Here is a 14,250-nt window from a genome sequence, read left to right as displayed (position 1 = left end):
CCTAACATCTATACAATATTCATATTTGGTTATACTATGCAACTTCTTTCAACTTGCTTTTCATCTTCTTAGCATCTTGCTCATGGTGTGTTTTGTTTCTTTAAAAATGCAAAGAGAAAACTCACACAACAACTCTTTGTAGGTGTAGCACGTGCTGAGACTCTGCAAACTTCAAATATGGGATATTTTGAAGATGCTTAGTATTAGAGAAGAGGATGTAGTGTAGATAAGGAAAAGCCAAAGTTGATGGAAACCTTTTACTGAAGTATTATATATCTGGATTACAGCATCCTTACAGGCAAGTTGTGCCTTCTTGTAGTGCTTTTAAATAAAATCCAAAGGCTTAACAGAGATGTCTGAAAAAAAGCAATTCATTTCTCTTTAACTCTTGATATTTCTCTGCCTGCTTTTAGTAAGATTAGATTTTGGTTAAAAAAAAAACCCAAATAAAAGAGCTAGCAACCTGTAGATCCATCACACAAAAGTATAGAACATTGCTACTGGTAGTCACTATAAGAGAAAAGCACAATGAAAAGTTATTATGATTTGCTCATATTTTCTGTGCTCATCCAACTGGAATTCCTTTCAAATGAAAGGGAGCTACTTGTCAGCACCTACACTGCCATTTCTTTAGTTGTCTAGAGGCCCACGTTCAACCATTTCTCCCTAGTAGTAAAATATATATACCTCACAGCCTCTGAGGATGCCTGCCATAGATGTGGGCAAAACATCAGGAGAGAATACTTCTGGAACATGGCCATGCAGCCCGGAAAACACACAACAATCCTGTGATTCAGCCATGAAAGTCTTTGACAACACAGTAAAATATAGTTTGTTATAATGGTCCAGCTTTTTGTAGTGTTGATTATCCCAAGTATCTCATAGTTGAGATTACTACTTTGATAGATTTGTTGCAGCTATATGTCATAGGTCAAAGCCAAAGTTAGCTTAATGACTTAATAGAGGTTTTAGGGATTCTCTGCATTTTAAATACAGTTCCTCGACAATGCATTTGTAGGTGACAATAGAAGTCTGCTATTCCTTTACATAATTTGTAAAACAGATTATGCAGAATCTGATTTAATAAGAAGATCTACTGTATTATACCAAAGAATAAAAGTAGAATATTTTTTATGTTTAGAACATCATATAGTAATGTTTGATTATCTAATTCTGTATTTTTATTGGGGTGCTTCCTCCGAATCAACATAAATACAAAGTACATTTATGACTTATGGCTGTTGATTTATTCCATGGAATTTTCAGAGATGGGCACTATAAAATTACATCTTGCAAATATGCCATACTCACTCTCTCTCTCTCTCTCTCTCTCTCTCTCTCTCTCACACACACACACACACACACACACACACATAGGAGGCGAGAGGGAAGTTAATGGATGACTCAGAAATTTAAAGAAGGGAGGCTATGCTAAATATACTGTAGTCATCTTATTTCAATGAGCTGCTTCTTTTAAATAATATCTTTATTAAAAACAAACACCCAACAACATTTTACTATATATAAGCATTAAGTTGTTAATACTAACAAAAAATGAATTAGAAAAACTTTAATCTATACTACATTTGAAAAAAAAGTACAAGGATAACAAAAAGTAGGTAAACAAGACTTGACTTCCAAGCTCCCAGTGGAAATGCTATTTGTCTCAAAAGTCAGCTTCTTTTAGTACAAACTACATTTTTTATATAATTTATCAAACTAGATAACATATGTAAACTTTTACATAATATGATTTTTACTAATCTTCAAGCACTAGCTCCAGTTTCAAGTATGTCATAAACGGTTGCCAGCCCTGCTTAAACTTTGCTGTTGTATTGCCCTTAATTCCATTTGTTAGTCTGTTGATTTCAGTTAAATCATACATTTTCAATGACTATTCTTCTCTTGATTGAATCTCCTTAACTTTCCGCTTTTGTATATACAGAATTCTTTGTGCTGCAATTGTATATTGTAGAATTTTTCCATATATGTTTTCATGTTAATCAGCTGAAAGTTCAAACAAGTAAAATTCTGATTTCATCTGCAGTTTTATATTCAGATTTTTAAAAATAATACAATGTATTTCAAACCATAACTTCTTTGCTCTGCCAGAAGTAATTACATATGGAAAGAATTACTCACCTTTTCTGTATTCTGACATTTCCAATAGGTTTCTGACTTTTCACAGTTTTTTTTAAAAGCACCATTCACATCGATGACCTTTCAGGCAAACTACTACTGTACAAATAAAGAACTGTAGATATATAAACCCCACTTGCCTAGTTTCCAACAGACTTCACAACCTCTGAGGATGTCTGCCATAGATGTGGGCAAAACACCAAAAGAGAATGCTCCTGGAACATGGCCATACAGCCTTGCAAACACACAGCAACCCACAAATAAATAACCTTTATTTTTAAAAAAAGTCCATGTTATTTTTTAAATCACCTAAAATTAACCTATATAAAGAAAAAAATGCCTTACCTATGTCTACATTGGCGTTGCTACAATTAGGAGAGAATAGTGACTTGCATGTCTTTCTACATGGCATCAAAAACTATAGATGTGAGGAAAGAAAGGTCAAAAAAGAAGCTCTGCACCCCATCAATTAAAAGAGTTGTGGCAAGCAAAGCAAAAAGTAGACATCATTCAAACTTGCAAGTTTGTTCAGGTCTTTTATATTTCATAAATTATTATCTGTTTCAACATGTTTACAGATTTTTTTTCTATTAAGAAGTAAAAAGAAATTGTGTGTCACATTTTAAGTTCTTAAAAAAATTATATAACACATGAAGAATATCAGATTTGCCTACACTGGGTTTACTAAAAATAAAAGAAAGGTGACTTGAATGAAGTCATTTTACAGAGCTACCAAGATGTCCTTTAGTACCTCTTCACACGAGCCGCTGGAATCGCTGAGTATTATGGTGATTTTGGTGGCACCTGCTGTATGCTCCTGCGTGCTTATTCTCTGTTCCTGCAGTACTGTTGCATAAATCACCCATACCTTTATCTTTTGTGTAACTGTGATTGAATTGGAGGTCATATCTGTCTAGTACATTTGTGTGTGTGGGAAGGTGGAACTATGGTTGAACCCAGGGATGAGAACAAAGTTATAGCCTTGCAAAAGGATAAGTAAGGAAATTGTAGAGAAGTGAAATAAATTATTTGTTTGTCGTCACTCCAGAATAGATGGGGTAGGTACATTTAAGAAATTAGTAACAAATAAATTATTTGGATCAGGTAATATTCATCCAAGAATTCATGTAGAACTCAAAGGTTAAATAGTTCTTTTCCTAACAAGATATGTATCATTTCTTTAAGATCAGAAAATTGTGATGGCAACTTCTTAAAATGTATTGAGAGAGGACTCTGGGAATCACAGGCCTATTCTGAGTAGACTAATAGAAAATAAAATACATAATTTTGAAACATATAGAAGGACATGTTTTGCTGAAGATGAAACAGTATGAATTCCTTTCTCCACTGACTGTTAAACAATTAAGAGCACTGACAAGTAAGTGGATAGTGGTGATGCTTTATAGTGCAGGAGGTCCCCAAACTAAGGCCTGCAGGCTGGATTTACCCCCACCCCCACCCCCAGCTCATTTATCTGGAATCTGCCCTAACCTTTAGACTAGGTCTCCCAAAGTCTGAAACAATTTAAAGACACACAACAACAACAACAACAACAACAACAATCCTAATTAACTTGACTATCTCATCAGCCAAAAGCAGGCTCACACTTCCCATTGAAATAGTGGTAAGTTTATGTTAGTTAAAATTGTTCTTCATTTTAAATACTGTATTGTTCTTTCATTTTTTTTGCACTACAAATAAGGTATGCTCATTTTTTTTCAATGAAATACCCCCCGCCCAACAGTGTGGGCAGCCATCTGTTCAAAATGTTTGAGGAACCCTATTACAGAGAAAAAGCCAAGTGGCAAAGGCAATTAAGCCTGAGAAGAAAGTGCTTTCCCTGACTCCATGTCAGACATCTACTCGTATATGTATACAAGTTCAGGCAGGCGGGTATGTAGCCTAGAGATGCAAAACTTTCTGTAAGTCGGGTGTTTATTCCAGTCCCTTTCTGATAGAAGAAAGGGAATTCCTTGCCTTTCAACATCTTGAGAGATGTGGAACAACATTTTGGAAAATAATTTTTAAGGACATGCACTTATTTTGCTATACCTGTGAGGTTTGTAAAGATGTAATAAAAGAAGCAGTGGGAGAACACAATGAGCAAGTAATATTCCAATACATCAACCAGTGGTCCAATTCCTCTTCCTCATCCAGAACAAAAGGGGGAATTAGATTTTTGACCTGGAAATCTGTCACTGTTGTCTTGGTAGAAATGAGCTCACATCTCTCTCGGTGTGCTGTTGTTTAATTTTCACTGAACACAGGTAGCCTTATCCTCCCGCCTTTCCACCGGACACACAGATGTATATTTTCTCATGAACACTCTCAAAATCCCCTTAAATTTTCAAAAATGAATTTCCTATCCTCATAATAAAACAAAACAACATACGTAAAACGAGGAGCTGCTGCTCAAGCTTTTGCCCTCTGTTTTCAGTCCTGAACCCCACAATAAGCTGGAACGATGCACTCATTCCCTCTCCTTATTTTACCTGAATGAAACTGAATGAAAGGAAACATTGAACATTAATCCTGTAGTGGTTCAAATGTTTGACTAAAACGCTGAGAATAGGTTTCAAAACCCCTATCAACCATGGAAAACCAGTTGCCTTGGGCAAATCATCCAATTTCAAGAAGGCAAAGGGAATACCCACTCTGAACTAATCTTATCCAAAGGGGTCACCTTTGGATAGAAGATAGAAACTGTTTGAAGGCACCCTACTACTGCTACTGCTGCTGCTACTTCTGTAACTAAATTTTGGTATCAGCAGACTAGTTTATTGAGCATCTGGTCCTTTGCTACCCTATAGCTGGTTAAGAGAAAGGAGGTAGGCAGAAATAGACTGGCTTAGGTTGAGGGGAAGTGTGTACAATGTCCACATATCAGCCAACCACCATGGTTCATTAGTCTAATTCATAATCACACTATCATCTCCTATGATATAGGACTTAAGGTTGGGTTGCTGACGTGAAGGTTGCCAGTTCAAATCCAACCCGGGGAGAACGCAGATGAGCTCCCTCTATCAGCTCCAGCTCCATGCAAGGACATGAGAGAAGCCTCCCACAAGGATGGTAAAAACATCCAGGCATCCCCTGGGCAACATCCTTGCAGACAGCCAATTTTCTCATGCCAGAAGTGACTTGCAGTTTCTCAAGTCGCTCCTGACATGGAAAAAAAAATCCTATGATAACATTGTATTAGGAATATTACTTATATTTACCTTACCAAAAATGCTTCTGGCTTGATCCAGAAGCCCAAGAAAGTTTCATCCTATCACTTATGTAGAGTACAAAGAAGGGAAACATGAAAACAGTTCTTTGTTCCACAAGAGAGTAAAAAAATAAAAAGAATTCCTAAGAGGTACTTTGGAAATAAAATCAGGAGAGAATGTTTGCAGAAATAATGGGCTTCCTGTAAAACATAATGAGTTCTTTTTGTAAATGCAACTCTTCAGGCAAGTGAGCCAGTTGTGTGGTAGATGCATGCCAGCAGCATTTTATTCCAAGGATGTAAAAGTCAGATCTGAAAACTCATACAAGGCTAATGGTTAAAATGTGTCTGCTGGGTAGTTGAAGGTATGGCAGCAAGCAAGCAAAACCTTTTCCTTCCTCTTAGGTATTCTGACAAGCTGATATTAAAGAGCTGGAAATGTCAGGTGATGTAAGGAAGCAGCTGGCCTCGCTGACAGGTTCTACAGAGCTGCGTTTGTGCTGTCAGAGCACTGAATATGACAACCCAAAGAAGTGACAGTAATAAGAATGTTTGGCAAAGAGAACAAACCTAATAGAGATGCCTTTGCTGACAATTACATGCATATGTTAACGGTAGTCTCTCCTCTTTTTAGAACAATGGCAGGCAGGAGGGAGAGATTACTCACCCTATGTTCTAATTCTTTGGTTTTCGCTATTACAGCAAACCACTCTATAGTTGTTTTCAGGGCAGGAAACGTAGCTGTCAGTTGGTTTCTGCCAGGCAGCATTTCAAGAAGCCTCTGCAGCCAATTATTGTTTATTGGGATTATTTATAGCATTGTTGCACCTGATGACCTCTCTCTATTGTACTCATGATTTTATGAATACAGAAAAGGTCACTGCTCTGAGGTGGAGGAGATGACCATTTGAAAATAGAGAAGGGCAAAACAGTGGAAGGCAAGAAAGCGTGACTGCAGATGAAGATGGATCTAAGGCAAGGAAACATGCATAAGCAGATTCCTAGAAAGGTTTGCTTTTTTCAAAAAAGAAATCTGTCTGGGCCAACTGCACATCACACACAATAAGCATGGGATCCCTTATGGTATACAGGCAGTTCCTGAGTTATAAACATCTGATTTGCAAACAACTCATAGTTGTAAATGGGGCTGAGACAACAGGACATGAGAGAAACCTGCCCCCAAGACAGGAAATTCACTCCTGAAAGAGCTATCAGGAGGGAAAGGAGTCTCTACTGAAGCTTTCTTACCAATCCTTGTTTCCACAACAAACCAACATTTTCAAAATCTAATTATCACAGGGACAAAAAGTGAACATGGGCACAGACAGCAAAACAAACACCACAGGGGTGTTAACCCTTCCAAAGTGTGCGTGCATGTGTTTGCATGTATAGTTGGAGTTACACTCAAAAATCTACCAATTCCAATTTACAAACAAATTCAACTCAAGAACAAAGTTATAGAACCTATCTTGTTCATGGCTTGGCGGCTGTCTGTACATGTCTGTACATTTTCCTGCTTCTTGCAGGGGGTTGGACTGGATGGTCCGTGAGGTCTCTTCCAACTCTACGATTCTATGATTCTATGTACACATATAGATATGTCTATACTATAATTCCAAGTGTCTGTCTGTATCTTACAAATGCACCAGAGTCGGACACGACTGGACTTAACGTCAGGGAAAACCTTTACCATTTACCTATCACAATTTAATCTGGTTTGACATATGGCATTTAGAAAAGTAAAGTCAAGGGATGCACCAGAGTTTGTCTGAAATTCCAGAGTAATCCCGCAGCATTAGTACAGTGTGGATAGCAGGAAGTGAGTCTGATTTGGACCAGTCTGCTGTCCAGACAGGACACTGTTGCTATACCTACACTCATCCGGAATCCCGAAATAAGAAGATGGATTGACTCCTTCCTTTTTCCTGATTGTGTGAGCACTTCTGCTGATGTCAGCACAGAATACAAGCAATAGCCAAGAGTAGCAGTGGTTATGGAAATGTTCCAGCAGGTTCATGAGGATTCACATGGCCACCTCTAAAGCATATCTAATCCTGGCTAGCCCTGGATTAATTGGCCATTGTAGATGAAGATCCATTAATATCTAATCAAACCAAAACAAAACAAGTTTTTGACTTGATCCAAACACATACTTCAGTACACAGCATTTTTTACTCAAGAATGCACATTTATTATGAACAGATTTTGACCAAACATTATATCCAGACTTATTTTATACACATGTATAAGTCTAGAAATTTTAGTCAAAATGCCATCCCCTTCTCTCAGTCGAGTGATGGAGCCCCCGATGGTGCAATGGGTTAAAACTTTGTGCCAGCAGGATTGCTGACCGACAGGTTGGCAGTTCGAATCTGGGGAGAGCGGGTGAGCTCCCTCTGTCAGCTCCAGCTCCCCATGTGGAAACATGGGAGAAGCTTCCCACAAGGATGGTAAAACATCAAACATCCAGGCGTCCCCTGGGTAACGTTCTTGCAGACGGCCAATTCTCTCACACCAGAAGTGACTTGCAGTTTTTCAAGTTGTTCCTGACACGAAAAAAGTAGAGTGACATATGGCAAGAGATTAGTCTGCTCTGGGAGAACCTGAAAGAAACTCCAAACCCCTCTCTTTTCTCTCCTATGGCATTGCTTCTGGCCTTTTTAAATGTCTGGGCAGGGAAATGACAGCAATGCTGGCCATGGATAGCTGGCACTTTCCCCTCTGTCGAAAGAACCTGAAAATCCTCATGAGTCATATCAAAATTCATAATTTGACCCCAAAACCTGCCCTTGAGTTGCACATGAAGTCAACCTATTCATGAGCATATATGTTAGGTTGAACTCCTAGATTTATGTTGACATTACAAACACTGTGGGCATGTTTGGCAGTAGTAATTATTGCTTAGATCATAGATCATTCTCATACAAAATAAATAAATAAAATATAAATGGAACAATATAAAAATATTATATAAAACGACGTATAGATTTTATGTTAAAAGAATGCAATACAATTAAAGCACATTAAATATAAACAACAATGTTAGATAAAATTAGATAAAGTAAAAACATTCCCAGAACAATAAACTCCAGGGCCAATTATAAATTGTACCAAATCTTCATTGTTGTATGATTGAAAATAGAAATCTTGATTCTATACAGAATTGTCAAGAGATAGAAAAAAAATGGTACTGATTGGCAAACTTTTTTTTTCCTCTTGCTGGGTTTGGTCTTTTTTGCCTGATAGTAGATGAAAATCAAATTGTAAGGATTGTGGAACTGCTGAACCTTTTCTGCATTCAAATTCTAAGAAAAATAATCAGCACCAACCTAGGTAGTATCTGAAAATTTCCTTGTGGAATATTGTCCTAAAACTTGTGGACTTCAATGCGTGCTAAATCAGCTTGCAGTTTAGCAATTTTATCTTTCCAAAGTGTTTCTATCAAGTTTTTTTTTTTTAAAAAAAAAACATAAACAAATAATAAAGAAAATATCTGTTCACTAAGACTAACAACATTTCTTAAGGCTGGAGAGTAATAGAATTTAATGTTGCTACGAATTACCAAAGGAGACATTTGAGGTAAATTTAGAGCTTTATTCTCAAGTGAAAAAAGAGAGTAAAGAATCTATGAGCGATAAGACTAATCGAATTTTTTAGGTGGAGTTCTGGGCATTACATGACATTCTAATAATGATTTTTTTTTGTTTTTAGTATTTTTTTAGTTGACCTCTTCTAGATCATTCTCATTTCTGTTATATGAGTTAGGGGAGAACAGGTTATTTTAAACACCAGTTAACCTTTTAATGATGTGTTACTATTTTTTCATACTTTGAAAACAACACATCTCATGAAAGAAAACAAGATATATCTTTAAAAATGTTTTATTTATTAAACAATAGCATATATATGAACCTAGAATTATGAGTTGAAAATCCCCAAATGTTTGAATTCTCTAATATCCAGTCTTGACTGTTCATGGTTTGAAAACTGCCACAGTACCATTCCTGTGAATGGTACTGTGGCAGTATCATTCACAGGAATGAATGACTGGCTTGACTTTGAAGGAACTGGGGGCAGTGATGGCCAATAGAGAGCTCTGGTGTGAACTGGTCCATGTGGTCACAAAGAGTCAGAGATGACTAAACAACACAGCAACCATTCCTGTGACAGTCTTTAGTAGTTACAGTACTGAAATCTATGTACTATGTTGCTGACATGGCAAAGAACATTGGACTTGGCTTATTTCAAAGTGTTGTATTCTAATGACTCCAGCAGAGAAAACCAAAAAATGTTATTTAAAAGCATATCCAGTTAAACTCTTCTTAGGGATTCCCCTGAGAAGAAAGACAGGGTAGAAATTTAATGAATAAGTGATTTTGTTTGTTGCATTGCAATTTATCTATATTCAACTTTATTTTTCTTTAAAATGTACAGGGACATTGATCAAAATTAATGTTTCTTGGTCTCAAATCATGAGAGGTTCTACAGAGCAACAATAGCTGTATCACTCCAACTCAGAAATTGACAAGATGCAGGTATATAGTTTTTGGGGAACATAAGAACTCCCCACTGCCCCCTCCTTTCCGAATTCTGATTCGTCCAATGAAATTTGTTTGTCAGTTTCCACATTTCCAGCATTGTGGAAACTTAAAACATCAGCTGAGCAATTAGAAATCCAATTTAGGTGTCCAAGGAAAATGGGCAGCAATATTACCAATGGAATGAGAACATAAGAAATACCAAAGTTGTAGGTGTGAGTGGTCCTCACACTCTCACTTTCTCTAATGGTAGAAAAATGGAGACTGAAAAAATTGACAGGAGTTGGGGGAATTCTTATTTACAGGAGAAATGTCCTCATCCCCGCACCCCTGGTAGTTAAAACCCAACAGAATGCCAGTGCAAGTGCACAGTTTAAGTAGACTGTATCTTTTCTAGAGGCTTTGTTGCATTAACCTGCTATTCCACTACAATTGCATTATCATTAATAGTGGATGCATATCATGTTGAGTACCCTCAATATTGTACCTCACCTCATTAGTGCAATTGTGCCAATTCACCAATTTGTGGTCCTACCCTCATAGCCCTGACTTCCGGCACTGCTGCTGTTCCTTAATTTATTTTAATTGCAATTGCGCAATTTCAGCAATTAAAAAAATATATAAATACGAAATATAAAAACGAAAACAGTCATCTTGGGAATAACAAAGGAAGGGGGAATCAAGAAAGGAGGAGAATCCTACTCTCTGGTGCCAGCTGTCAACTGTCACCCAGAGGACCTTTTCATCGGCCACCCCATGACTGTGGAATGACCTGCCAGAAGAGCTCTGACAGCTAAATGAGATGTTGGAATTTAAAACACTATTAAAGACCCATCTCTTCAGGCAGGCCTACCCAGTCAACATTCAATAGTGAGTTTTGATTTTCATTCTGTTACCACTATATGCCTAGTTATGCTTGTTATAAATTTTCATTCATGTTTGTGTGTTTGTGTGTGTGTTTTTATCTATGAAATTTAGTAATTTACTACATTTTTATACTCAGTTGTTTTTTAATTTGTTGTACCCCATCTCAAGCCACCAGGAGAAGCAGGTAACAAATAAAATGTATTCTTATTCTTATTTACTGCTGACATGCAGGCACAGAATCAAGAGGGAGCCACTGCATAAGAGACCCATTACACAAAAGCAAAAGGAACCGATTGCACAGAAGCAAAGGGTACCCATTAACATCCTAGCTATTAACAGCTAAAACCCATCAGTAGCTCACAATCCAACAACAGTCTCATCTGCTACCTTGAATTGTGAGCTATTGATGGGTTTTAGCTGTTAATAGCTAGGGATGATCATCACTATTTAAAGACTATCAACCACATAGATGGAATTCGATGGCACTTCTTACTTGGTTGCTGGCATTACAGCAGTACAGTGGAGTAAACGCATGAAAAACTGGTTTCCATAATGCTGTGATGTCCATGTTCTTTGATATTTCTAACCATTTTCAAGGGCAGTCCCCACCACCCTCAGCTTCTGAAAGTTTCTCAGTGATCTATCTTTCTGCTTAGAATCTCATAAAGATAATTTTATGGTGATTAATTCATTTAGGGAGCTCAGTCAGCAGATTATGCTGTGCTTTATTCTTGTTCTCAGTCACCTTTCATTCATGCAGCATTTTAACATTTGACATTTTTCTGTCATTGCTTTACCCCTGGGGACAGGGGTTCCTACTGCAAACACCATTAGAGCCATCACCTTTGCAGCTATAACTCAACCAGCAGCTATTGATCAAGCCCTTGTCTTGACATGATTCCATTTCATTTTCCATTGACAAAAATGTAAGGATGTCAAAATAAGATTGGCAGCTAGGAAGCCTGTGCTGCTCACCGCCAGAGCAGTGAAAATACTTCACAGATAGATGCTCCTAAGAACCGTTTTTCAATTAAGCAACAGCTAAGTGGATGGTAATTCTATCCTATTGCTTTAGTTTTAGTAGTCACAGAAGGACTATTCTCCTTTTAACAGCAATTTACACATTTGTGGAACAGTTGTCATGTCACTCTTTACAGTTCCCATCCAGTGGCTAAATGTTTAGAGGTCTTTCCATTTTTTCCCCTGTTGGATGCTACATTCCAAATTGAATATTGCTTTCCAGTGAATACATACCTACCGTTTGCATCTTTACTGTGCTTTTTCCCACTTGCTGGAGTCAGCTTTCTAGCTGACACCTTTCATCCAGATAGACTGGGGTTGCTATACATCAGGCCCCCCACATTCAGTGAGATAACGGCATAGGACCCCTGCAAACGTGGAAAATGCAAATAATGAAAACACAATTTTGTCGTACTTGAGAGAACACCTCCCTAGGAATTTTTAGGTCTTCTAATCCATGAATAATCAAATCTGCAAAGTAAAGCCTACAGTTGACATTTTTCTGTCATTACTTTACCCCTAGGGACAGGGATTCCTACTGCAATCAGCATTATGGTATTGTATACCATAATGACACAGCTCATGATCTGAATGGAAAGCATATACCACTACACACCATTTTGTTATAAGGCTCCCATTCCCCACTCAGAACATGGCCCTTTCCTATAGGTAGGGAACAACACATTCCCAAATCACATTGCCTTTTTTTAAAAAAAAAAATCAAAGCTAAGTTTTTGTTAGCAAATGCATTGCCTCTCTCTCTCAACTTCACTCCCTCTCCTTGTGCTGACCATTTGGGTTTCATTTTTTTAAATTAAAATTATACCATACAGAATAATAATATAATAAAGAAAACAATCTACATAGTAAAGAAATTACAATCACAGTAGCAAAAATTATATTATACATCCTATGTAAAAGAGAGAAAAAGAACAATAATATAAAAACACAATGATTTAAAAAAATAAAGAAAAAACTATGTTAAAGTGACCTCCAATCCTTCCCACAGTTGCTATATGCAAATTCTAGAATAAGTTTCCTCCTTCACTTTATGAAACAAAAGTACATGTCAACATGCATATCAAATAACAGTTATGATACTAAAAAATTAATTGTGCAGGAAGATAATTTCTTTTTAGAAGCCAACCCAGGAATGAGGGGAGTTTCTACCACATGTGGTGGTCCTGTCCCGAAACAAAGAAATACTGGGAAAAAATCCATGAAGAATGTGTAAAAATAATGGGAAAGAAACTACATATGAGACCAGAACTATATCTATTGGGCCTTAAAAATTTGAAATTGGACACAAATGCGGAAAAAATCCTAAACTATCTGGTTATAGGAGCCAGGATTGTCTTTGCCAAATTATGGAGAACAAACCAGATCCCTTCAATTAATCAATGGCTATTAAAAGTATGGGAAATAAAGACCATGGATAGACTAACTTTCCTGATGAAGAAACACCACGGACAACCAATAAAAGAAACAGAATGGTCAATATTTGAAGAGTACATAAGGAAAAGACGGACATACCCCGAAGAATTTCCATAAGAATAACTAGAAATACCCAAACCTAGCAATACAACGTCTCTTCATGAGACAAATGACCCCCCCCCCCAATACCCAAATTGACAGCCATCCTACAACACGGAAGAACCAACACCACAAGGGGACCACTCTCTACTATCTAAAGACCCAACCGACCCTCCAGAACCTCTCTCTATCCCCCTCCCTCTCCCTCCCTCAAATTTACCCCATCAGTTTTTTCCTTTTCCCTTTCTTCTTCCCCCCTTTTTCCTATAGCCCCCTCCCCTAGCCCCACACACCCTCCACCATACTCCCTACTTCCCCCCCATTTTTGAACACCACGATTTTAAACTTGTATGCAAAAATACTTAATAAAAATTATTTTTTTAAAAAGAAATCATTTTCTCTTCATAAATCTAAGTGTTAAATATATTTATTAATCCACACAAGTGGGAAAAAACAATTCTGCATTAAGTATTTAATCCCTTTAAGTCTTCATTCTGTTAATTATTTTAAAGGTTTGAACATTAAGATTATCACATAAATCAGCCCCATGTGTCACCATTTATATCATTTAAATCATTTATATCATTCCCTGGTGGTCTAGTGGTTAGGATTCGGTGCTCTCACCGCTGTGGCCTGGGTTCGATTCCCAGTCAGGGAACAAATGCTTTGGCCCATGAGGTCTCTTCCAACTCTACTATTCTATGATTCTATGTAAAATCTAAGTTATACTTTAAAATGAACACAAGGTCATCCCCCCCAAAGTCGGCGCAGATGGAGACAAACACTTCACATTGAAACATGCATACTTTAAATATGGTTTTCCACCACATTCTCTTCCCATCACTTTGATCTCAGACTTTTCCCTGATCAATTGCTAATGTTTCTCCAATTTCATCTCTGATCTCTTTTATCACAGTTTTGTCATTCTCACTCATAACTTTA

The 14,250-nt window shown here is 37.2% G+C and overlaps 1 protein-coding gene, 1 long non-coding RNA gene and 1 other non-coding gene across 3 annotated transcripts in view; 2 read left to right on the top strand and 1 right to left on the bottom strand.

The window, feature by feature from the left end:
- spag16 (sperm associated antigen 16) overlaps window positions 1–14,250 on the top strand; it is a 583,704-nt gene that overhangs the window by 532,616 nt on the left and 36,838 nt on the right. The gene's annotated exons all lie outside the window — the stretch shown is intronic.
- Window positions 7,524–14,250, bottom strand: part of LOC134293460 (uncharacterized) — a 44,267-nt gene continuing 37,540 nt past the window's right edge. The window contains exons 2-3 of the long non-coding RNA XR_010000414.1: window positions 12,014–12,143; window positions 7,524–7,896 (exon numbers count right to left, since the gene is read on the bottom strand). This is a non-coding gene — a long non-coding RNA (uncharacterized LOC134293460). The remainder of the gene's footprint in view (window positions 7,897–12,013; window positions 12,144–14,250) is intronic.
- Window positions 13,895–13,966, top strand: trnae-cuc (transfer RNA glutamic acid (anticodon CUC)). Its single transcript has one exon. It is a non-coding gene; the product is annotated as a tRNA-Glu (tRNA).

The sequence above is a fragment of the Anolis carolinensis genome, chromosome 1 (genome assembly GCF_035594765.1).
Source record: "Anolis carolinensis isolate JA03-04 chromosome 1, rAnoCar3.1.pri, whole genome shotgun sequence".
NCBI classification, from domain to species: domain Eukaryota; kingdom Metazoa; phylum Chordata; class Lepidosauria; order Squamata; family Dactyloidae; genus Anolis; species Anolis carolinensis.
The sequence above is the reverse complement of the archived record's forward strand: the minus strand, read 5'-3'. Positions and strand labels throughout refer to the sequence as shown.